The sequence below is a fragment of the Dasypus novemcinctus genome, chromosome 2 (assembly GCF_030445035.2).
Source record: "Dasypus novemcinctus isolate mDasNov1 chromosome 2, mDasNov1.1.hap2, whole genome shotgun sequence".
NCBI lineage: Eukaryota > Metazoa > Chordata > Mammalia > Cingulata > Dasypodidae > Dasypus > Dasypus novemcinctus.
This window is the reverse complement of record NC_080674.1, coordinates 36,990,490-37,016,113: the sequence shown is the minus strand read 5'-3', so window position 1 is coordinate 37,016,113 and position 25,624 is coordinate 36,990,490. Positions and strand designations below refer to the sequence as shown.

The following is a 25,624-nucleotide window of genomic DNA, read 5'->3' as shown; positions in this document are numbered from 1 at the left end:
CAGTGGGAACCGCAGCCCCCACCATTTCTGGGGGCTTTTATCTGACTTTTATCTGATACTAAGGCCAAGATGGGGCAGTCACACTTTATCATTGTCGCTGTACTTTCTTTTTTCCGAATTGTTGAGTGATACTGTTTATTGTTTCTCTTGTGGATAATTATTTTAAAAAATGGAAACAAGGAAATGGTTGACTCATGCTGTTAAATGTCACAAAAGTGGGAGAAAGCATAATTCCTTGTGGATCTGAAGATTTTTCTATAACTATAAAGCATATCCCAATCCAACATACTTCACTCATTTATGTTACAAGCTTGGTTCTTGAAGACAATTGAGCTTGCCACCTGGGGAGAACAGTTCTTAATTGAATCTAGTTAAGTGTTAAAATATGTAATGTAGTCAATATTATGGGCAGCTTTTATGCTTTTCTTGAGTTTAATAGTTGTATAGTGACATTTCTTAATTATTGATATCTAGAAATTTGTTCCCATTTCATTGGGAATTTAGGAACTTTTAGAGAAGAACATAGAGCTGGAGGAGGTCTTTGGGAGAATATAATCCAAGTCCCTCATTTCCATGCAAACATGAAACTAAGAGAACACATGAATAAGATCACACAACCAAAACTAAAACCCAAATCTTCTACCTCCCAGAGCAGAGCTTCCGTATTCTTGTTGTTCAAGTATGCAGTTGTATGAGGACTGCCACGTAGACAGCCTTCAGAAGTGAAGGGGTTAAAGACCATATGGAGTATCATGTGGCTTTTCCTTTTCCAGGCATTAAAATAACAGAAATCAAGTTTGAGGGAATTTCCCCAGCATGCCATGGAAGAGAGAAACAGGGGCTATGTAATTGTGGAAAATGGAATTGTCCACAATGATAAGTGCAGATTCCAGGAATAAAGAGGAGACTGTTTATGGAGGGAAAATAAATAATTTTCAATAACAGTATCCTAGAGAATATATGTAAAAATAAAACAGAATGTAACTTGAATGTAAAGATATCAATTATGGCTCTTTTGAGGACTCCTGATTCTTGATAGAATATATTTGGAAAATAACTTTTAATATCTTAGTCTGGATGGAAAGTGAACAGTTTCAGCAAATCCACAATTCGGTAATTCTAAAAGAGCAGCTGTAATTCAGTAGTTAATGACTTGGTTTCAAAGATACATTATCATTTGAAAACTCTTCACTTAGTAAGGTATTGTTGGTAGGGCAAGTTATAGGAATCCTGTATGGTATACATGATTGTTTTAATTTACAACTTCCCAAATAAAAGTAAAAAATTACGATTATCAATCTTAAAAAAACTCTAAGGAGATTGAAGGACTAATGATGAGTAATTAGGTTCTGCAGAGCAAGTTCAGAGTTGGAGAGAAGAAAAGAAAGCACTTTCAAGTATTTGATAAAAATGTGACTTGTACTTGGAGTAATGAATTCCAGAAATGGTTCTTTCCTTTTTCAGTTAGCATTTAAATATATTTATTGTCTATCAGATTTCAATTATTTTAAATTTAACAATTAGTATTGGCAGTGGTAAGGGAGAGAGCACAATCATGCATTGCTGTTGGGAATGGATTAGGCATAAGTGTTTGGAGGGCAATTTGCTAATACATATCAAAAACAATAGTGTGCATGACCTTTAACCTAGCAATCCCATTTCTAGGACTTTATTTTCAATATATCCTCTAAAATTCAGCTCACAGCATATTTTCAGGATTATTGTTCATAATAACAAAATACATAAATTGGAAACAAACCAAACATCCAATAAGAGGAATTCTCAAACAATTGGAGTATATTCATACAATGGAAAATTTTATAACCTTTCTCAGTATTATGGAAAATGACTTCATGATAGAAAAAAAATTCATAACATTTTAAAATGTGAAAAGTAATACATGATTCCAATTTTTAAATTATAAAGATTATAGCTATAAATATAGCAAAACTATAAGAAAGCCATCTGAGGTTCATTTTTAATGCTATGATCATAAGTGACATTATTTTCCCTCTTTTTTCCCCAAAATCTTTATTTTTCAAATTTTCTTTATCCTTTAGAAATATAAATTTATATTTTAGTAATAAATAATCCAGCCCTGCATTGAAATTGATATTTTCTCTCTTAGCTGAAACTGGCTTCATTTCTTTTGGTAATAAAATAGTTTATCTTCTCCTTGTACTCATTGTCATTCTGTAGTTATTTTAAGGTCTTGCACAAATGTAACACATTTCTACTAAAACATTTTTAAAAATCTCTGTATAAAGTCTTTCCTAAGGGGTCCAGGATAGGTTACACATAAAACATTCTTAGGAGTGAGCAGTCTATGTGGTTCTTTCACCATATTTCAACATGATAACATCTTGTTTGTTGTCAAAATTTGCTCTATGTTTAATTTCAATACACCACTCTTGGTTTCAAAGATAATGAAGTTCCCCGTGAAAAGAGCAAAATTCTAACGTTTTACTTTAAATACCCATAAATAATTTTGGTGATTTCAATTTTTTAATAGAAAACACAGAATGTTAGAGCTTGAAGGAACATTAGAGATTATATAATCTGGAGAGAAATTGGCCAGCAGGGTAAATTCGCCAACATAATCAGCTGCCTAGACATCAGCCAAAAACTACAAGCCATACTAAGAAACAGGAAAATAAGGCCCAGCCAAAGGATCCAGTCAAAAGTCCTGCTGAGACATAAGACTTAAGACAACTGATCAATGATGTACACAAATCTAAATCAATTCAAGGAAAATGTGACTAAGAGAAAAAGGATATTGAGATGATGCTGGATGAGGATAAAGAACAATTTAAAAGCTTGCAAATAAAAGTAACAGAGTTTATAGGAATGAAAGACACAATGGGTGAGATTAAAAATACATTAGAGGCATATAACAGCAGATTTGAATTGGTGGAGGACGGAATTAGTGAATTGGGTATCAGAGCATCTATCTGTTCTTGAAAAGACAGGAGAACAGAGAGAGAAAAGAGTGGAAAGAATGAAACAGGTTCTCAGGGAATTGAATAACAATGTGAAACATAGAAACATATGTGTTATAGGTGTCCCAGAAAGAGAAGAGAATGGAAAGGGGGCAGAAAAAATATTTGAGAAGTAATGATTGAAAATTTCCCAACCCTTATGAAAGACATAAATATCAATATCCAAAAAGGACAACTACCCCAAACAGTATATCTGAATAGATCTACTCTGAGACACTGACTATTCAGAATGTCAAATGCCAGAGATAAAAAGAAGATTCTGAAAGCAGCAAGAGAAAAGCTACACATCACAAAAAAGGAAACGCCAATAAGACTAAGTATCGATCTCTTATCAGATGTCATGCAGGCAAGAAGGCAGTATGATGTATTTAAGGTACTGAAAGAGGAAAACTGCTAGGCAAAATTTCTCTATCCAGCAAAACTGTCCTTCACATCTGAGGGTGAATTTAAAGTCTTCACAGACAAACAAAAATTGAGAGAATTTTTGGCCAAAAGACCAGATTTACAAGAGATATTAAAGGAAATTCTCCACCCTGAAAGGAAAAGACAAATGGAAGAGACTAGGAAAAGAGTGTAAAAATGAAGATTTCTACATAAGATAACTTTAAGATAACTTAAAGGATAAAAAGACAGACAATAATAAGATATGACAATGGAAAGCCAAAGAATAAAATGGACAAAGTAAGTAATTCCTTTTCAGTAGTAACATTGACTGTTAATGAATTGACTTCCCCCTTCAAAAGACATAGACTGGTAGAGTGAATAAAAAATATGAGCCATCTATATGCTGTCTACAAGAGACTCATCTCAGATGTAAGGACACAATCAGGCTGAAAAGTGAAAGTTTGGAAAAGATATTGTTGTGGAAATTAAGAGAAGTTCAATTATTTGAGTATAGAGAGGCCAGGACTCAGGAATGATTTTGAGAAGGAAAAATGGTTTATTGACGGCCGGCCGGACTCGGGAGCTTTCAGTTTGAATCCCGAGCCCTGAACAAGATTTTCAAACGTCTTTTATACAGAGAGGAAAGGCCAAATGGTCCCTTTGTTTCAGTTCTCAATAGGCTTCAATTAGCATATATCTTCCACATCTTAGGTAAGCTTTTAGCATGGACTCCAGACATTCTAGATAAGCCTTTAGCGTATTTGGTTTTTGCATTTCCCCTAAATACTTAAAGTTTATAGCCCTTGCATTGTTAAACATTTCCTGGGACTGGAGCCGCTGCCAGTCCCTAAGGGTAGGACTGCAGCCTCTTACCGTTCCACACCCACAAGTCAAACAACTTAGTTATCTCTGAAGAGACAAAGAGCCTTCCACCCATAGCCCACATCAATATTCCACTCAAAAAGTAGCCAAAGGAAGTATGGAGTAGTGATCCTAATATTGGACAAAATAGACTTTAAATGCAAAACTGTTGTAAGAGATTAAAGTCATTTTATATTAACAAAAGGAACAATTTACAAAGAAGAAATAAAAATAATAAATATTTAAGCATCTATCCTGGACACCCTAAAATACATGAGATACACATTGGCACAACTGAAGGGAGAAATAGAATTTTCTACAATAATAATTGGAGACTTCAATACACCACTCTTAACATTGGATAGAACATCTGGACAGAGGATAAATAGAGAGTTTGAATAATATGATAAATGAACTAGACCTAACAGCCCTTTTTAAAAAATTTTATATTTTTATTTTTATTTTATTTTTATTGTCTTAAAAAAAAAGATAAATAGATCACACAAAACATTACATTAAAAAACATAAGAACTTCTCATTACCCCATCCCCCACCCCCGCTCCTCCCCCATCAATATCCCCTTTCATCAGTAAGGCACATTCATAGAATTCGGTGAATAACCCTGGAGCACTGCCACACTGCATGCACCATAGTTAAACATTGTAGTTTACACTCTCCCCCAGTCCATCCAGTGGGTTATGGCAGGATAAACAATGTCCTGCATCTGTCCCTGCAATATCATTCAGAACACCTCAAAGTTCTGAAAATGCCCCCTATCACACCTCTTCCTCCCTCTCCCTGCCCTCAGCAACTCCTGCAGCCACTGTCTCCACATCAATGATTTCTTCCATTGCTAGAGTCACAACAGTTCTATAGTAGAATACCAGCAAGTGCACTCCAATCATATTATATTCCTCCATCTTGTGGACCTGGGATGGTGATGTCCACTCCACTTCAAAATCAGGAGGGGACTTAGATCCCACATAGCTGATGGATGCGATTATCCTGCTTGCACCATGTGCTAGCTGGGCCCTGAGCCTAGCAGAGTTACAACACCTAACAGACATTTATAGAACATTATAAACCAAAAAAGGGAAACGGACTTGGCCCAGTGGTTAGGGTGTCCGTCTACCTCATGGGAGGTCCGTGGTTCAAACCCCGGGCCTCCTTGACCCGTGTGGAGCTGGCCCATGCGCAGTGCTGATGTGCGCAAGGAGTGCCCTGCCACGCAGGGGTGTCCCCCGCATAGGGGAGCCCCACACGCAAGGAGTGCACCCAGTAAGGAGAGCCGCCCAGCGCGAAAGAAAGTGCAGCCTGCCCAGGAATGGCGCCGCCCACACTTCCCGTGCCGCTGATGACAACAGAAGCAGCGGACAAAGAAACAAGACGCAGCAAATAGACACAGAGAACAGACAACGGGGGGGGGGGGATTAAATAAATAAATATATAAATCTTCAAAAATAAAAAATAAATAAATAAACCAAAAAAGCAGGCAGAAAGAAATGAAATTGAGAACAATAAAACAATAGAGAGAATCAACACCACCAAAAGTTGGTTCTTTGAGAAGATCAAGAAAATCCACAAACTCTTAGCTAGGCCTGCAAAGAAAAAAGAGAGAGGATGCAAATAAATAAAATTTTAAAATGAGAGGGGTGCATTACCACTGACCCCGCAGGAATAACATACATCAAGAGGATACTATGAACAACTGTATGCCAACAAAATAGACAATGTACATGAAATGGACAAATTCCTAGAAACACATGAACAACCTACGCTGACCCTAGAATAAATAGAAGACCTCAACAAACCAATCACAGGTAATGAGATTGAAACAATAACCAAAAATCTTCCCCCAAATGAAAAGGATCATACGGCTTCACAGATGAATTCTACCAATCATTCAAAGACAATATAATATCAATCTTGCTCAAATACTCCCAAAAAATTGAACAGGAAAAAACGTTACCACACTCATTCTATGAATTCATTATCACCCTAATACCAAACCAGACAGGATACTATGAAAAAAGAAAATTACAGACCAATATCTAGAATGAATATAAATGCAAAGATTCTCAATAAAATACTTGCTAAACGAATCTAAAAGCATGTTAAAAGAGTTTTACATCATGATCTAGTGGGTAATATCCCAGGTATGCAAGTGTAGTTCAACATAAGAAATTCAATTAGTGTAATAAATCACATTAATAAATTGAACAAGAAAAATCACTTGATCATCTCAATTGATGCAGAAAAGGCATCTGGCTAAATACAGCATCCTTTCTTGATAAAAACAATCCAAAAGATAGGAGTAAAAGGAAACTTTCTCAACATGGTAAAGAGCATGCTATATATGAAGAACCTGCAGCTAACATTATAATCAATGGTGAAAGAATGACCGCTTTCCTGCTGAGATTGGGAACAAGACAAGGATGCCCACTGTCACCATTGTTGTTCAATATTGTGCTAGAAGTTATAGCTAGAGAAATTAGGCAAGACAATGAAATAAAATCTACTCAAATAGAAAAGGAAGAAGGAAAACCTTTGCTATTTGCTAATAAAATGATCTTATCCCTAGAAAAATCCCAAAAAATCCACAACAAAGCTACTAGAATTATTAGATGAGTTCAGCAAAGTATAGAATACATGATTAATACGCAAAAGTCAGTAGCGTTTCTCTGTACACTAAAATTTGGCAATTTGACAAGGAACTCAGGGAAGAATTCCATTTATAATAGTGACTAAAAGAGTCAAATATTTAGGAGTAAACTTATCCAAGGACATAAAAGACCTGTATTCAGAAAACTACAAAATATAGCTAAAAGAAACTAAATAGGACCCAAATAAATGGAAGGGCATTCTGTGTTCATGGACTGGAAGAATAAATACTGTTAAGATGTCAATTCTACCCAAACTGATTTACAGATTCAACACCATCCCAATGTAATCCCAACACCCTCTTTTACAGAAATTGAAAAGCAATTTTCAAATTTATTTGGAATCATAAGCATCCCCAAATAGCCACAACTATTTTAAGAAAGAACAAAGCTGGAGAACTCTCACTCCCTGACTTTAAAGCATATTACTTAGCTGCAGTGGTAAAAAAAAAAAACAGCATAGTACTGGCATTAAGAGAGACACATTGAACCAATGGAAAAGAATTGAGGATTCAAAATGGACTGTCACATTTACCATCAAGTGATTTTTGGCAAGGCTACCAAACCCACCTAGCTGGCTCAAAACAGTGTATTCAAAAAATGGTGCTGGGAGAACTAGATACTAAAATAAAGGAGGGCCCTTATCTTATCCCTTATAAAAAAATTAATTCAATTTTTGGATCAAGGACCTAAACATAAATGCTACAATGATAAAACTCATAGAAGAAAATGTAGGGAAACATCTTTAAGATCTTGTGATCTTAAACCTTACCCTAGAGCATGAACAGTGAAAGAAAAAAATAGATAAATGAGGCCTTCTCAAAATTAAACACTTTTGGGCTACACATGACTGTGTTAAGAAAGTGAAAAGGCAGCTTACTCATTGAAAGAAGATTTTCAGAAACCACATATCCAATAAGGGTTTGATATCTATATTATATAAAGAGTTCATAACCTCAACCATAAAAATTCAAGCAACTGCTTTTAAAATAAATAGGCTAAAGATTTGAATAGACATTTTTCCGAAGAAGAAATACAAATGACCAGAAAGCACATGAAATGATGCTCAACATCACTAGCTATTAAGGAAATGCAGATCAAAACTACAATGATCAGTCTATGCCTTACAGAATGGCCATTATTAAAAAAGCAGAAAACTACAAGTGCTGGAGTGGATATGGAGAAATGGGAACACTCCTGCACTGTCAGTGGGAATGTCAAATGGTGTAGTTGTTGTGGAGAACAGTTTGAGAATTTTTCAGGAAGTTAAGTATAGAATTGCCATATGATCTGGAAATCCTGCAACTAGGAATATAGTCAGAAGAACTGAAAGTAAGGATGTAAAAAATTTTGCAGACTGATGTTCATTGCTCACAATTGCTAGAAGATGGAAACAACCCAAGTGTCCATCAACTGATGAGTGGATAAACAAAATGTGGTATATATACACACAATAGAATACTATTCAGCTGTAAGAAGAAATGAATTTGGGATGCATTTGACAACATGGATGAACCTTGAGGACATTATATTGAGTGAAATAAGCCAGATACAAAAGGACAAATATTGTATGTTTTCATTAATATGAAGTAAAAGCAATGAGTAAACTCATGGAGTTAAACTATAGTGTAGAGGTTACTAGGAGATAGAATGTGGGTTGAGAAGGGGAGCTGATGCTGAATGTATGTAAAATGTTGAATAAAGGGGAAATGGTTAGAGTCCATGGTAATATAATACATTATAGCAGGGGTTCTTTTTTTAAAATGTGTTATTTATTTATTTTTCAAAGATACTTAGAGTACATAAAATGTTACATTAAAAAGTATAAGGGATTCCCATATGAGCCACTCCTCACAACTCCTGCCCTTTCCCACATTAACAACTTCTTTCATTAGTGTGGTATATTTGCTTCAACTGATGAACACATTTTGGAATATTGCCACTAAGCATGGATTATTGTTTACATTGTAGTTTATACTCTTTCCCACTCAATTCTGTAGGTTATGGCCATATATATATAATGACCCATATCTGTCGTTGTAGTGTTACTCAGGACAATTCCAATTCCTGAAAATGCCCCCATATTACACCTCTTTGTCCCTCTCCCTGACTTCAGCACCGACAGTGGCTGTCTCTACATCAATGATATAATTTCTTCCATTGCTAGAATCACAATAAGTCTATAGCAGAATACCAGTAAGTCTACTCTAGTCCATATTTTATCCCCCAACCCTGAGGTTTCTGGATGGTGATGCCCACTCTACTTCTGATTGAAAGGGGGATTCAGTCCCATACGACTGATGGATGGGACTTCCTTGCTTGCAGTTGTAGACTCTCTTGGTTCCTTGGTGTGGTGGTTGTCCATCCTTACCTCCTTGTTAGTTGCCCTGGGTGAGTCCAATGAACTGGAGAGTAGGTGTTGGAACTCTGCTGAGGCTCAAGGCTCAGCTGGCATATGGACAGCCCAGAGTTTTGAGTTTCTTGGATGTACACCTACCAACTCCAGTACGAACTATAGGTTCAAATAAAAGGGACAGAAGAGGCATGTGTACAGAAGTCATATCTGAGTCCAACTCTGTCACACTTGGGAGCTCAAACTCCAAAGCAGGGCCCACTGGCAAGGCACCAACCTCCAGAGCTATCTGCCTCGACCATAGGACTTGGGTATCTCCAGAGCCCTCAGGAGCCCCGCTATTTTGGGTAGTATCCACTTTGGCAGTCTATGAGATTCTTAGCAGGGGTTCTTAACAAAGGATCTGTGAGCTTGAACTGAAATTTTAAAAAAAGCATTATTCTTGTGGGACATGTTGGTTTATATTTATTATGGTTTTTGCCTGACTGGTAAAGGAGTCTGTAGAACAAAAAGGCTAAGAACCCCTGCATTATAGTGAGTATAATCAACACAGCTGATTTGTAAATGTGTTTGTGACTGAAAGGGGTCGTCTAGGGAGGTTAATGTCAATTGAAAGAAAGCTGTAGGATAATATAGGAATTGTATGCCATAATGATTTCAATGGTGGAAGATGATTGTGGTTAATAGTACAAATGCAAGAATGTTCCTCTATTACAAGGTATTATGAATATAGTTACATGAGAAAAATATAACTAATATAACATAGATTATTGTTAACAGTAATATTCTAATATTTTTATAGCAATGGCAAAGAAGATACTATATTAATGTTAAGAGTCAATAATGGGTGATAAGAGTACGGGATTTTTTCCTTTTTGAGTAATGAAAACATTCTGGAATGGACTGAGCTGATGACTACAAAACTCTATGATGAAACGTAGAGCCTCTGAATGTACACTTTGGATGGATTGTGTAATGCAGGGGACAATCTAATACAGTGAACCCCATGGTGAATGATGGACTGTGGTTAACAGTACAAATATGAGAACATTCTCTCATGAACTATAACAAATATAGAATACCAATACATGGTTTTAATAGGATGGATTGTGGGAAAATACACCAAATATAAGCTATGGACTATAGATAGCAGAATATTGTGATGATCTTCTTTTGTCATTTGTAACAAATTGTCACATCAATGTAAGGTGTTGGTGGTGGGATGTATGAGAATCCTGTATGCATCCAGTAAGCATTATTGTTCTGTTAACTCACAATTTCTCAAATAAAAAAAAAAAAGAAATTTAAAAAGTCATCTTTAGTAGAGGGAAATGGCAAGCCATGGACTGGGAGAAGATATTTCCTGTACAGATACAAAACAAAGGACTCATTTTGTATATATAACAATTTCTTATGAATCAATAAGAAAAAGGCAGGAAACAGTTTCAGTTCTGTCTTGCTGCATAAAAAAAACACCTCAAAACTTACTGGCATAAAATTAATCATTTATTTACTCACAGCTTTGCAATTTGGGCAGAGCTTGGTGAAGACTACGCGCCCGTGTTCCATGTGGCATCAGGTGAAGCAGCGTGGGTGGGGCCGGAGGATCCTCAGCCAGGATGGTTACTCAAATGCCGGCAAGAATTCAGCTGGGGCTGTTAGCCATGGCTTCAATTCTCTTCCACAAGGGTCTCTCCACGTGGCTGCTTGGGATTCCTTACCGGCAGGGGGCTACGTTCCAAGACAGATGCGGCATCAAAGCAGTCACTGGCCCAACCTGGGTTTGGGAAGTTAGAAAAATATACTCCACTCTCAGTGTATGTATGTGCGTGTAGGAGGGAGACAAAGAATTTGTAGCAACTTTAGTCCATTACAAAATCCAGTAAAAAAAGTTGGCGAAAGATTTAAATAGGTACTTTGCAAAAGGAGAAATTCAAATTACAATAGACATGAGAAGGTGCTTAAACAGCATCAGCTATCAGAGACATACAGATTGAAATCACAATGAAATACAATCACATACCCTCCAGGATGGCTAAAATGGAAAAAAAAAACAACCCCAAAAAACCCAAAACACAGTCCGACATTACAAATATTAGTGAAGATTAGTGAGCAATATAAATTCTTAAACATTGCTGCTGGTGAGAATGTAAATGAGTCGTTTGGCATGACTCAGCAGTTCAGTCCTGATTGTGTACCCAAGAGAAATGTGTGTTTGCGTGTGTGCATAGACTTGTGTGTGTGTTTAATGTATATACACACCAAAAGATAGGCTTAAGAATGTCCACAGCAGCGGTATCAGTTTTATTTCCTAAAACTGGAAATAAACCTACTATGTATCAATATTAGAATGGATGAATAAACTGTGGCATAGTCAAACTATGGAATAATATATAACAAAAATTATGAACTGTTCTTATACTTAACAAGGTGGACATGTCTCACAGTTAATATTGAATTTAAAAAGCCAGACGCAAAAGAGTTCATATTGTATAATACCATTTACATTTAGTTCAAAAACATGCAAAACTAATTATAGTGTTGGACGTTGAAACAAGTTACCTTTGGGATGGGTGGTGACCAGGAGGGTATGAGGGACTCTTCCATGTTGGTGATAAAGTCTTTGTCTTTTGATCTTGCTGCTTGTCTGAGTTGCCGGAACTGCCATAACAAAGTACCGTAGGCTGGTTGGCTTAAGTATCAGGCATTTGTTGACTCACAGTTGTGAAGGCTGAAGTCCAAAATCAAGGTGCCGGCAGGTCTGCTTGCCCTGAGTCTGTATCCTTCTATGCTGGTGGCTTGCCAGCAATCCATAACTCATTCTCTCCCTCTCCTTTTGTCTCCTACTCCTGTATCCAGGTTTCCTCTGCTTATGAGGACCCAATCATGTTGGGTTAAGGTCCACCCTGATCAGTGTGGCCTCATTTGAACTTAATAGATCTTTGAAGCCTTTGAAAATCCTGTTTACAAATGACTTCACATCCACAGGACTGGGGCTTAGGACTTTGTAGGAGATGTGATCCAATCTATAACAGTGGTGATTACCCTGGTATGTTCTTTTTAGATGAGTTCATTGACCTGTACACTTAAGATACACTTTTCTTAAGATGTGTGCATTATCTTGTCCAAAATTGATTGTCTACTTTTCCTACTAAAACCTGCCCTGTTTACAATCTTCACATGTCAGCTAGTGGCTTCTTTACTTCTGAGTCATCTCTGAGTTCTCCGTTTCTTTTCCTCCCATCCCAAATTCATCTGCAAATCCGGTTGGCTCTACTCTAGGTCTCGATTCCAGCCACTGTCTCCTCCTGTGCCACAGCCATCCTGTTCAAGCCCTGATGTCTGGATTATGGCCGTTGCCTTCTAACTGGTCTCTCAGCCTCTGCCCTCGTCCCCGACAGGTTATTCTCAGCCCCGCAGCCAGAGTGTGCCGCTCAAAGCACCCATCCCTCCAGGGCGCTCCTTCAGGGATGCTCATCTCAGTCAGAGTAAAAGCAAAGTCCTTGGCAGCTTACAGGGCCCTGGAGGACACAGCCCTGTTCCCTCTCTGTTTCTCTTGTATACACTTTCCAGCCACTCTGGTCTCCTCGTCATTCTTGAACACAGTTGGCACATTCCCCCCATAATCTCTTTGCACTTCCAGTTTTCTCTTCCTGGACCCTCTTCCCCCTGAAAGTCACATGGCTCACGACTTCCCTTCTATTAACTTTTCTTTCAGACTTTACCTCGCAAGCAGACCTATTGTGACCACCCTAATTAAAATTGCCCTCTCCTGCATTCCTGCATGCTTTGAATTTCATCTTTCACTTATTACCTCCTAACAAACTATATATTTTTCTTATTTATTATGATTACTATCTGCCATTCCCCTTTATATAATGCCCTGGGTGATTTGAAGAAATTTAATGTTTAGGAGCCCTAGTTTCGATCTTCCTGGTTGCAAAGTGCTTTTACATTCCTAATACGTAGTTTGATTTTAACTTGTGAGATGTCAGAGCAACTACTATTAGCCCTCACCTCTTTTATTTTAAGTAGACGAGGAAACTAAGGTTTAGAGACCAAGACGGTGGTCTAGAAAGTAGCAGGGCCAAGACTTACAGTTTCGTTTCCAAGGAGTTGGCTCCAAGGCCAGTGCTCTTTCCTATCACAGCGTGTTGTCCCTGCGGCAAACAGCTGTAACTACAAGGCAGATGAGATTTTGGAGAGAACCCAGCAAACAGATGAGCCGAAGAGCAAAGGGCTTAATTTAGTTAGGAAGAAAGTTGGGAGGTGGTGAGTGCATGGACATAAAAATGACAGAGCCTGGCTAAGAGATAACTAGCTTGCTGTCCCCAGGGACTGTGGTAGAGTCAAGTAAGGACGCTCCTGGCTTTACTCATGTTCTCAAGCTGGAAGTGGAGCGGGAGAAAAGCAGGCTCTTTAGTACCCGTAATCCCTCAAGTCCAGGGCAGAGCTCCTGGGTTGGGGCGTTACCCCCTTTGTTTTGCAGGTGCCTACAGGCCTCGTGGGGGTCTGGGATGTTCCAGAGATTCATAGAAGAAACAAGTTTAAATTTCTAGAGATTATTTCACTTTTCACAAAAATTCTTTTTACCCAGCTCCCTTTCTAAACAAAGTTGAGATAACATACAATAAAAGATGCCTTTTTAATAGGACGGATAGCATAACCATAGAAGATTAATAGCAAATATGGGGGCAGGGGTATGTAGTGAGCCAAAAAATTTTGCTAGTGAATTTCCTGTGCCGGGAACATTTGGTTCTGATCATTCTGGAAGCTGAAGAGAAAATGGAAAGTAATAGTTATTGCCTGATAAAAGATGTCCATCACTTGGTGATGGGGACATGGATGCTAAAATCTACGAGGAATCCATGATGCAAATATTGTTTAAGGGACATTGAATTCATTAGTGGATTCTTATTTTTATAGCCTATTTTAAAACGTTTTTCTGCACAGAGGAGTGTTCTACTTACCCAATAGCACTCTCTAGGGACTAAACTACAGAATGCTTGGGTGGGGGTTTATGGGAAGAGGGATTTGCATTGTGGGGAGGACAACTATGCTTCCATGCTGACCCACCTCCCTGCTCTAAACTTGCTAAGCACTTCTAGCCAGGACTCCATAATTAGCATTTTCCTGTCCTTAGTACTTTCTGCTTTTTTTAAAAAAAGATTTACTTATTTACTTCTCCCCCTCCTCCCCTTCATTGTCTGTTCTCTGTGTCCATTTGCTATGTGTTCTTCTGTGTCTGCTTGTCTTCTCTTTAGGCGGCACTGGGAACTGATCTTGGGACCTTCCAGAATGGAAGAGAGATGCTCAATCTCTTGTGCCACTTCAGCTTTCTGGTCTGCTGTATCTCTTATTGTCTCTCCTCTGTGTCTCTTTTTTTTGTGTTATCTTGCTGGGCTCATCTCTCCTCCCAGGCCTCATTTCTTTCTGGGCTCAGCTGCTCTGATCTCTTCATAAGGTCAGCTGTAAACTTTCAGGCAAATGGCTCATCTCTCTTCCCAGGGCCCCTACAGTATCTATGGAGTAGTCTCTCTTCCTCTGTGTATCTACTTCTGTATTCTTAATTGAAAGTCCATTTATATACCCCACCAAGGGGGCAGGGACTCAACCCAGTACATCCTAATGACGTGGCCAAGTCAAAGCCCTAATCTTGATTTAATCAAGTAGATGGAAAGCCTTTGAATTTAAATTAATCAAAGGTATACACAGAAAGGAACAGACCAGTTTACAAACATAATCATATCTTTTTTGGGATTCATAAATAATATCAAACTGCCACAATGCCCTACAGACATGCCAAACTCAACCTGCCCCAAACTGAATTCATTTTCCTTTCTAGTTCTCTTTCTCCATCAGTGATCCTATCTCAGTAAATGGCACGAACATCTCCCAGGGATGTTGACTCTTTCCTTTGTTATCTCCTACACCCGGTGAATCATCATGTCCTGTGATTCTGCCTTTTAAATATCTCTTGACTGTCCACTATCATTCATCTCCATTGCCAACATCCCAGAGCAGCCCACCAGACAAAGACTATAGATTCTAGGTTGGTCCCTTCCTGATCTCTAATCCCTGCAATTATTTTCCATTTACTGCAGGTTTCACTGAGTGTTCTCCAGAGAAAGAGACTTAACTGGGTATAGTTAGCTTAGTTTAAGGAATTGGCTCACACAGTTGTGAGGTGGGCAGCAAGTCTGAAATCTGGAGTTTAGGACAGCAGGTTGGAAAGTCCAGTAAGAGTTGATATTTCATTCTTTAGTCTAAAACCCATAGGGGAGGCCAGCAGGCTGAAAATTCAGAAAAGAGTTGATATTGTGGTCTTAAGGCAGAATTTTTCTTCTGGAAACCTCAGTTCTTTGCTCTTAAGGCCTCCAACTAATTGGGTGAATTCCATCCACATTATCAAGAGTAATCTCCTTTTCTTAAAGTCAACTGTCTTTCTATACTATTTATATCTATGAAACACAGTCACAAAAACATCTAGGCTAGTATTTGACCAAACAACTTGACAGGATAGCCTAGCCAAGTTGACATGTAAAATTAACCATCACACTATCCAAATGATATATTTTTTAAAATATATTTTAAATATTTAACCTTCCCCCCTTTTTGTTTGTGCTTGCTGTCTGCTCTCTGTGTCTACTTGTCTTACTTTTTTGGAGACACCAGCAACTGAACCCAGGACCTCCTATGTGGGAAGGAGGTGCCCAATCTGTGAGCCACATCCACTCCCTGCTTGTTGTGTCTCTCCTTGTGTCAGCTTGTTTTGTCAGCTCGCTGTGCCAGCTGGTCTTGTCAGCTTGCCATCTTGCTTGTCTTCCTTGGGACACACCAGGAACCAAACCTAGGACCTCCCACTGCTCAAGCCACATCCACTCTCCAAGTGATATTTTAAAAATGTATATCTGCTTATGTCATTTCCCCTTTTATAACCTCTTAGTAGCTTTCCATTGCCATTAGAACAAAATCTGACTCAGCACAGTTCACAAGGCTCTTTTGTCCCTGGCCCCTTTGTGTGTCTCCAATCATTCTTCTCTTTTCTCTTTCTGTTTCAACAATACTGGACTTTCCTTTACTCCAGGGTTCTACATGCCTGTCAGCTGTGGACACGGCACTTGCTCTTTTATGTCTCTCTCTGCCTGAAACAGTCTTTTTACAAGAAAGAAAACTAAGGTTCAGAGAAAGGCGGTGAATGAATCCCTTTATTCATTCAGGAAATATCTGGAACCCCTAAGTACAACAGAGAAAGGCAACAGCATGGCTCCAGAATCAAACAGACTTAGCTTCAAATTTTAGATCCATCACTTACTGTGTGACCTTAGTCAGATGACCTCACTCTTCTATAATCCTTGCTATCCTCATCTGTAAAATGAGATAAGGTAGAACCTTTATCATTGGGTAGTTGTGAGGAAGAAATTAGATGATAGATGTAAAAGTCTCGTTAGTCTTTATTACAGAGTCTGGTACATAATAAGTGTTAAATAAAAATCTGATGTGTTCTTGATATAAATCATCATCATTGGTTGATTTGATTCTTGATTCTTTGGATTTAAATATAATGAGATATTAAAAATGGGGACCAGTAAATAATTCACCCAGAAATTATAGAAACACTTCAAGAATGGACAGTAAATTACTTGTATCCAATGAAATCAGGAAATATAAACCAGGTCAAGGGCCAACAGAAAATTGCATGGAATTCAAAGAGAGCCATAATTAGCGTTTGTTGTACAGATTGAGTAGGCCAAAAGAAATGTGTAGCTGTTTTTAAACAAGTTAGTTTTTTTTAAAATTAAAATTCTTGAGATAGGAAGAATATTTGGTACAATCTTGCTCAGCTTCTTTTGTGGGATATTGAGACTAGGGGCTTGCAGGACTTGAGTTACTTGCCAGGGTCTCATTGGGTTAAGCGATATAACTGGAATTTGGGGATAAACTGAGACCAGTGCTCAGGTCACCTGACTCCAGGTGACATTCTTTCCACTGTGTGATACAGTTACAGAACCCCTGTCAGCTCTAGTCATACAGAGGGAGATTCAAGTCACACAAAGATGTAACTTGCTCAAGATCACTTAGCTGGTGTGTCTTCCTGTGGGAATACAGTAAATAAATTGGACACATTAGAAATCTGTAATATGAGAGTATTCTTTTTTTTTTAATATATAAAAACTTTCCTCCATAAATTCTATAGTTACTAACATATTTTGAGGGTCTAGATTCTAGATTCATACTAAAACAATGAAGATTTAAAAAAAAAAGTTTGCAAAGTCAAAAGTACCTCCAGATTTTTGCCCCAATAACGTGCTTTTGTATATTAAAAGAACTCCAATAGCCTGCAGCATACTTTTAACAGAAATCATGGGAAAGGGGAATTTTAGCATCAGCCCCATCACAGGGTTATAGCAGTGATTCCTTGACTTGGATTTCTAAGCACAATTTCAAAAAATAAAAGACTAACATGAGGCTTCAGCCTTTTTCACTTTTCCATGTAAAGATATTAAAATGTTATAGCAGAACCATAGCTAGTAGGTGGAGGAACTGGGGTTTATGTAACTCCAAAGTATGAATTCTTTTAATATTTATTCTCCTTATTTGGAATAATAAAAAAAAGCTTATCTAATTTTAGATTTTTGTACTTCTCATTTAGACTGCAGGGGATTTTAATTAAACACAATTATATTTCATTTTATTTTTAAGTGTTCTGTCATTTATATTCTTTACAAAGTCACTTTTCCCAATTAGGAAAGGCTTTTATTTCTCTTACAGCATACACACCATGGGCTGTTTTTCCTGCTACACGGACAGACATTTATTAGACATACATTCATTAGCAAGGCAAGCACAAAACAGTACACAGGACTTGTTCTTGCAGCTTAATGAAATCTCTCTCTGTCCTTTTGGTGCTCTGGCCCCGCTCAGTATGGAATGGCTCATTGAGGCAGATGCAGCCACATTCTGAGGCAGGAAGCTGTGCTCTCAGGGATCTCCTAATATGATGGCTGGACATGGTTTTGATTGGGGGTTAAGCCTCAGGTACCCTGTACGGGTTTCTAGTCTTGCTGGATTCTAAGAAAGCCTTGTCCACACGAGGACGGAGAGTGTTATTTGGTTGTTTTCATCGCTTTATCCATCTTGTACAACTTAAATTTTCCAGGGAGATCCCATTTCTAATAGTCATAATGCTAATACTATACTGCCACTTGCCCCCTCACTCCTAGGCTGTTAAATCTCTATGAGATCAGGGCAGAGGGAATGCCAAGCAAGTTGGATCTAAATAATTAGAAATTTCCAAGTGATTCTGATACTGTCCCTTCCCCACCTCCATTGCCTTGGACCAATTCCTCCTTTTGGCCAAAGCGTTCTTCCTTTTACTTGTGATTTCATTGCACATATTTTATGAAATGGTTTTCAGAGTGCTGTCAATCTCCCAGGCCTTCTTAGGCTGAGGCGAAAAGGAGTGGGCTGTGTATCGGTCTGTTCCTGCTGGGGAACCTGCCACCCTTTTAAAACTCAGTGGCTCAAAACCACAACCGTTTATTCCTGCTCACACATTGTGGGGTGTCTGGGAGTCATCTGGTTGGCTTTGCTTCGAGCTGTGAGTGTGGCTGGGCTCGCCTGCTCACCGACGTCCTGGCTTCTTACTGAGGGTTGAGGTTCCTCAGGCAGGGTTGAGCTCAGGTCGCTCCATGTACGTTCCTTCTGAGGCTAGGCTGGGCGGCAGCAGCTACGGTGGGAAACCCTGCCCATGGCAAAGGGAGAGGTGCAGAAGGTGAGCCACCGTGCAGTGTTCACATGATTCCTTGCACAGTGTCTATTGTCCCTTTCACCAAAATAAGCCATGTGGAGGGGCAGAAAGCTGGACACCTCACATGGAGGTGGGGGAAGGGGAAAGGGAAGGATTATATTTGAGTAACCTAATCTACCACAGGCTGTGCATGAAAAAATTTTACATTTGAAATGGCTAAAATGGTTACTTTTTGTTATGTATATTTTACTACAATAAAAATGTTAAAAAATGAAATTAAAAAATAAGTATAAATGTCAGCCTCTCATTGACAGGGATAATGTCCTTTTGGGTTCCTGATGCTGATTAGTCATTTGTACCTACTCCTCTTCTTTTAGGGTATGTGGTAGTTTTGTCTGTGGGGTTTTTGTTTGGTTATCCTAGTTGCTCTGTTTTAATGGGGTGATTTGAAGAGATTAAAAAACAATAGGCAGCAGACTTGGCCCAGTGGATAGGGCGTCCGTCTACCACATGGGAGGTCCGCAGTTCAAACCCCAGGCCTCCTTGACCCATGTGGAGCTGGCCCATGCGCAGTGCTGATGCACACAAGGAGTGCCCTGCCATGCAGGGGTGTCCCCTGCGAAGGGGAGCCCCACGCACAAGGAGCGCGCCCCGTAAGGAGAGCCACCCAGTGCGAAAGAAGGTGCAGCCTGCCCAAGAATAGTGCCACACACACGGAGAGCTGACACAACAAGATGATGCAACAAAAAAGAAACACAGATTCCCGTGCCACTGACAACGACAGAAGCGGACAAAGAAGAAGACGCAGCAAATAGACACAGAGAACAGACAACCGGGGTGGGGGAGGGGAAGGGGAGAGAAATAAACAAATAAATCATTAAAAAAAAATAGCATCACTTCCTCCATCTTCCTTGAATATAAACATCTTATCTTTTATGAAGCATTTTCTGGCCCTGTAGAATGACTGGTCCTCCTTTGACTCCAGTGTACCCTGTGTATCCTAATACCAGTAACACTTGCTTCTAATGGGCAGGTCTCCCCCTGAGGGCAGCAGCTGCTTCTGATCTGTCTTTGGATCTCCTGTATCTAGTTCAGTATCTTGTATATATGGCACACAGAGTCCCTCAAAAAAAAAAAAAAATCTATATATATGGTACTGGGGGCTGGGAATTGAACCTGGGACCTTGTATATGGGAAGCTAGCACTCAACCACTGGGCCACATCTGCTCCCGTGAGTTGGTTTATTCATTTGTTTGCTTGTGGTTTGTTTTATTTGTTTTTTTAGGATTGAACCCAGGACCTCCCATGAGGGAAGAAGGCATTCAATCGCTTAAGCTACATCTGCTCCCCAATATATGTTTCTTAAATAAAGAAATAAATAAAATTTTTCTTCAGTTAGGTCCCATACCTGGAAGAGTAAACTTATTATCCCATGTGAACCACATAATAATAGCAAATACATTATTTCTCCCACAAGGGACAAAGTCATGAAATTTTTGTTCTGATTGCCTATTGTGATTGCCTATGGATTGAAAAAATGCCCAAGGCATTTACTTGGGGGAGAGAGTGAGGAAAGTAGTGCAGAAATGTGACTACTTAAAAAGGGAAAGCTAAGGATTGTTTTCAATAAGGCTTCCCTGGATAACTTTAAGCCATTCAGGCAAAGGAAGTTGCTGAAATCTCCTTAAGGCTTTAAGCAGAGCACTCTGAGAGCATTTACAAAGAGCAATGGGACAAGATGCAGAGAATAAATAGGAGCCCAGGTGGCCAGAGCAGCAGTTGGCTTGGTGCTGTTACCATAGCAATGGAGAGTGAGCTTCCCATGGAGCAGAGGCATCTTCCATGGTGTGCTCCACCTCCACAGTGACACCGTGGCTGGCGTCCTCTTGTGTGACAAATGCCACCTCCCTGTGATTAGGGTGCACTTCTGTACTTGGCCCAGCATAGCCATGCTAGGAGATGGTGGATTTGGGCATGAGTTCAACAGAAAAAACTTTCCAATTCAGCCTCTTTCAGATAAAACTCTTTGATTAGTCTGGGAAAGCATCTCCCACTGAGATTTCCACTCCACAGTGACAAAATATCTCAGTGATTTGGCACTGGAAAAGGAAAATCTTTTTCCCACAGAGATGGGAAAGTCCTCAGAAGTCAACCTTAACTTTTACCCTCACAGTGGCACCTTTTGTTGCTTAACTCTCTGATGTCACAATGAGTATCTGCTCCTCAATGACAGGGATCATAGCTTGCTCCTCCTTGTACCACCAGCACTGTTTCTGGTACATAGTCGGTATCCTAGTTTGCCATGGCTACTGTAACAAAATACCACAAGTGATTGGCTTAAACAACAGGAATTTATTGGCTCATAGTTTGGAGGCTAGGTACCAGCAGGCCATGCCTTCTCTGACATCTCTTGTTCTGGTTGTGTCTTGCAGGCAATCAGTCTTTGTCTCCATCACCTGGTGATCTTGTCCCTTTTGTCTCTTCCTGTGGCTTGTACTTCCCTGTCCAAGTTTCCTTTTCTTATAAGAACCCCAGTCATATAAGATTAAGGCCCACCATGATTCGGTTTGGCTGCACCTTAATCAGATCCTCAAAGATCCTATCAACCAGTGGGTTCACACCCGCAGGCCTGGGGCTTAGGATGTGACCATGTCTTTGTGGGGCGCATGATTCAATCTTCCAAAGAAGGTGCTTACTAAATGTTTCTAGAGTGAATATATTTGTTTTGAAGCTCTTATTGTTCAGGAAGGAAACTACAGAGAAAAGAAAAGAGACCAGTGTAAGGACAGATAGCGTGATTGGGGCAGATTGAGACAAAAGCACCTGGGGTCTCAAGTTGAGTGCATTTTCCAGTGCATCATGTTACATCACATCATGTCACAGTATATCATGCTGTGTCACATCATTAACCACATCATTCTCCAGTTGTTTGTCTAAGGCCAAGCTACCCAGTTATGATGTCAGCAAACCAGCTCTCTAAAACCAAAGCCCTGAGGATCAGCATTTGCCAGTGCCTGTGGTGAAAATTCTCCCACCATGGCCGATTTCAGGTTATTCACCTGTGTTAGTTTCCTATTGCTCCTGAAACAAATTATCACCAACTTGGTGGCTTGAGAAAACAAAAATTTATTCTCCCATAGTTCTGGAGGTCAAAATCCGTGTCTATTTCACTGGTTCAAAATCAAGGTCTGAGCAGGGCCTTTCTTTCCCTGGAGGCTCTGGGAAAGAGTCTGTTCTTGCCTTTTCCAGCTTCTGGTGGCTGCCAGCATTCCTTGGCTGTGGGTGCATCACTCTAATTTCTGCCTCCATGGTCCTATTGCCTTCTTCTGTGTGTTTCAAATCTCCTTCTGCCTCCCTTTTATAGAGACATATTTGATTGTAATTAAGTCCCATCCGGATAATTGCCTCATCTCAAAATCCTTAATCCTGTCAGTGACATCTCTTTGGCCATAAAAATTAACATTCACAGGTTCCAGGGATTAAGACATTGAGATTTTTTGGAGGGTCATTATTCAGCTTAACAAACAACCAGCTTATGGAATTTCTGAATAATTATTTAACAACTGGTTATCACAAGCAGGTAGAAGGAAACTACAGCACACCACTGAATGTAAGCTTCTTGAAGGAAGGGATTCAAGCTACAATTTAATTTGTCAACTACACAACCTTAGTGTGGCACAAGCTAGTATGAGCTAGGGTTTAAGACATACTTGTAAATTGACAGTGAGAGCTCTTAGTGACCATGCAAAAGCTGGTTAATGTAAAATAACCCTGGTTGCTCATTTCTGGGAAAAACTTTTAGATTGTGGGAACAGTAGTAGAAACGAATAAACAAAGACTCAGGGATGTGGTCAAAATCCACAGCTTTATGAGAGAATCCAGTGGGTCGTGGACAAAGTTTGCATAGTATTTCAGTCTTTGGAAAACTCACATACCTGCAGCGACTCACTTCCTGAGAGTTCTCCTTAGCTCAATTTTTACAGTCCTGATTTCTTTCTTATGCACTTTGTCTCATTTGTTTCACTAGACCAAGCTTTTTAGGGGAGGAATTGTATTATGCCTCCTCATCACCCCAACTCCTTTCATCCAAGGCATTAGTATAATGCCTTGAATTTTAAAAATGCCTCCACCAATGTTTTTTGATTGATTGACTGATGGAGCCATTTACCAAATCTTTGTGTATATACATGTGTATGTATGCGAGTTTACTGAATGACTGACAACTAGAACAGGCCCCTATATTTTCTGAAGTTACCCAAACCAGAAGCATATTGATATTTCCTATGGTTCATGCACCCCACTGGCACAGCACAGTCTATGTTGCCTGGGTCTTGGCAGGAGGCCACAGTCCTGGTCCCAGGAGCATTTTCAAGAATGTTGGTCACTCATTCTCTCTGTTGCTGCTTTATTTAGCAAACTTGTTCTCATCTCCTTTAAGCTAAGAAATGAACTGGACCAGGCTCTGGGTTGAGGGGAAGGTGGGACATGCCATGGGTAGAAGGGCACCACTGTGGGCCAGTTGTAGCACTCTGAGACCCCTTCCTCTCTTTCGGTTGGATCCAGGGGAGCTGGCCCACGCACAGCCCCATTTGCCGGCCTCCACAATTTTACCTTCAGGCTTCTACGCAGTCATCTTGACCAGAAAAGAGAGAAAAAGACAAGAAATACATTAGTTAAGCATATATACTCTATGTCAGGCATTAGACTGGGTGATTTATAACATAGTTTGCTTGTTAATCTTCTCAATAACCAGCCAGTGAGGTATATGGGGTGTTACAGATGATGAGACTCACATGTGACCAAAGACATGGCTCAGCATCTAAATAAAATGCCTGGAGAATCAAGGCTGCCTAATGAATGGATGGGAAGAATCTGCTCCCCCGACAGCTGCAGAGGCCCCAGAAGAAGGGGAGGCTCTGCCATCATCCTTACCGGGAGAGCGTGATGTCTGGAGAACGGGCAGTGTGCAGGGGTATGAACAGCCCCTGAGGCAGGGTGGGGGTGCAGAATGAGCCCCACGGAGGCCTGATGGCAGGTGCATGGGGATGCAGTCGGAAAGTGGAGGGAGGGTTGGGATTTCATTTGCCGAAGCAGTAAGCATTTTGTGTTTGCCTTGATTAGAAAACCAACCAATATGGCAAAATGGAGGGACTTAGTTAATGAATACCGCAGTCCCGAGCAGGAAATTTCCTTCCACGCTCCCCCACTGGGTGTAGTGTTCGAGTCTTCACCGAGAGTCCCCCTTTCAGATCACAGCTCTTGCTGCCTCATCCCTCTACCCTCTACCCTGGCTGTACACAGTGTTTGCATTGTCGCCCTGCACCCTTCAGCTTTTCCTGGGGCCAACCGTCTTTTCCACGATTACACGTGAGCTCCAGGTGAGCAGAGCTGTTTCTTCTCTTTCTTCATGTCTCCCTCAGAAGCTCTCACAGGAGAAGAGAAGGGAATTGTAACGATATCAGAGGGCCCTTCTATTTCCCTGTGAAATAATAAAAAAAAAAGTCCATAAAACTCAGAGAAGAAATACGGATTTGGTCAATGCTCTTCGAATGTATTTAAGTTATAGTCAGAAATTTTCTCCATATTTAAGGACTAGATGGATAGTCAATACTTTGAATCCGTTATTGAGATTGCTGATGAAAGAGACTTTTCAGTTATCTATTGGGAAGCAGAGGGATGGACCAAATGATGTCTCCAGTTTCAACCTTACTATAAGATCCATGTTCATCTTCAACCTTCATATAGGTATCTCCATATAGGCATTAGAGAATAGTAATTTAGATGGTGTGTATATATTTGTTTAGTATTTGTGGAGTTGAGCCATACTCTTTATCTAATATTCTTTCAGTTACCATAAGAGGTTGAAAAATATATTAATACAATATTTTTGTTAACGAGAAATAGCACACCAGAATTTATTGTGCAAGAAACATTACAAACAAAAATCCCATTGATCATAACAATAACCCAGTAAGTAGGTATTATTCTCATTTTATGAAGAAGGCAATTACTGTCCATAGCAGTTAAGCAATGCACTGAATTTCTCTTGTGAGAAACCCCTTCCCCACCATCAGCACTCCCTTCTAGCATTATAAACCAGCTCACTTTGGCCTCTGTTCTTAGCCATGGTCACCCAGAAGTCAGGGTTGCTGTGTTCCCAGAATATTTTTCCTGTGAGACTGTATTTCATATGCATTGTAAGGGAGTCTTTTTTTAGAGAGAAGACTTAACCAGAGTGATAGCCGTCGTATAGGCTATTCACATCTCTTTAAATCCCCATGTTTTCTAACCTTCTCTATTTTCTATAATTCCAGGAAATGACATTTAAATAGACTACAATATGATTGCTGCTTCCTGGAGTTTTACAGTGTGGGAACCCTCCTCAACAGGCTTGGCCAGAAAAATTGCAGACCCTTGACTCTTTAGGGCATAGAAGAAGTTGCTCTTTGCACCAGAGGATTTCCCCCAAATGGCGAGTAGCACTCTTTGATATTAGCAATTGCAAAGTTAGAACTGACATAACTTAGCAGTGCGCAATAAATAGAATTCCAGTTTGTAGCAGGCAAGCTTTGGTCATTGGGATGGCTCTTTATGGTCAAACAACTATTATAAAATA

The 25,624-nt window shown here is 39.6% G+C and overlaps 1 protein-coding gene across 1 annotated transcript in view; it reads left to right on the top strand.

Annotated features, from left to right (window-relative positions):
• Positions 1 to 25,624, top strand: part of ADAMTS12 (ADAM metallopeptidase with thrombospondin type 1 motif 12) — a 392,811-nt gene that overhangs the window by 73,346 nt on the left and 293,841 nt on the right. The window lies entirely within an intron of this gene.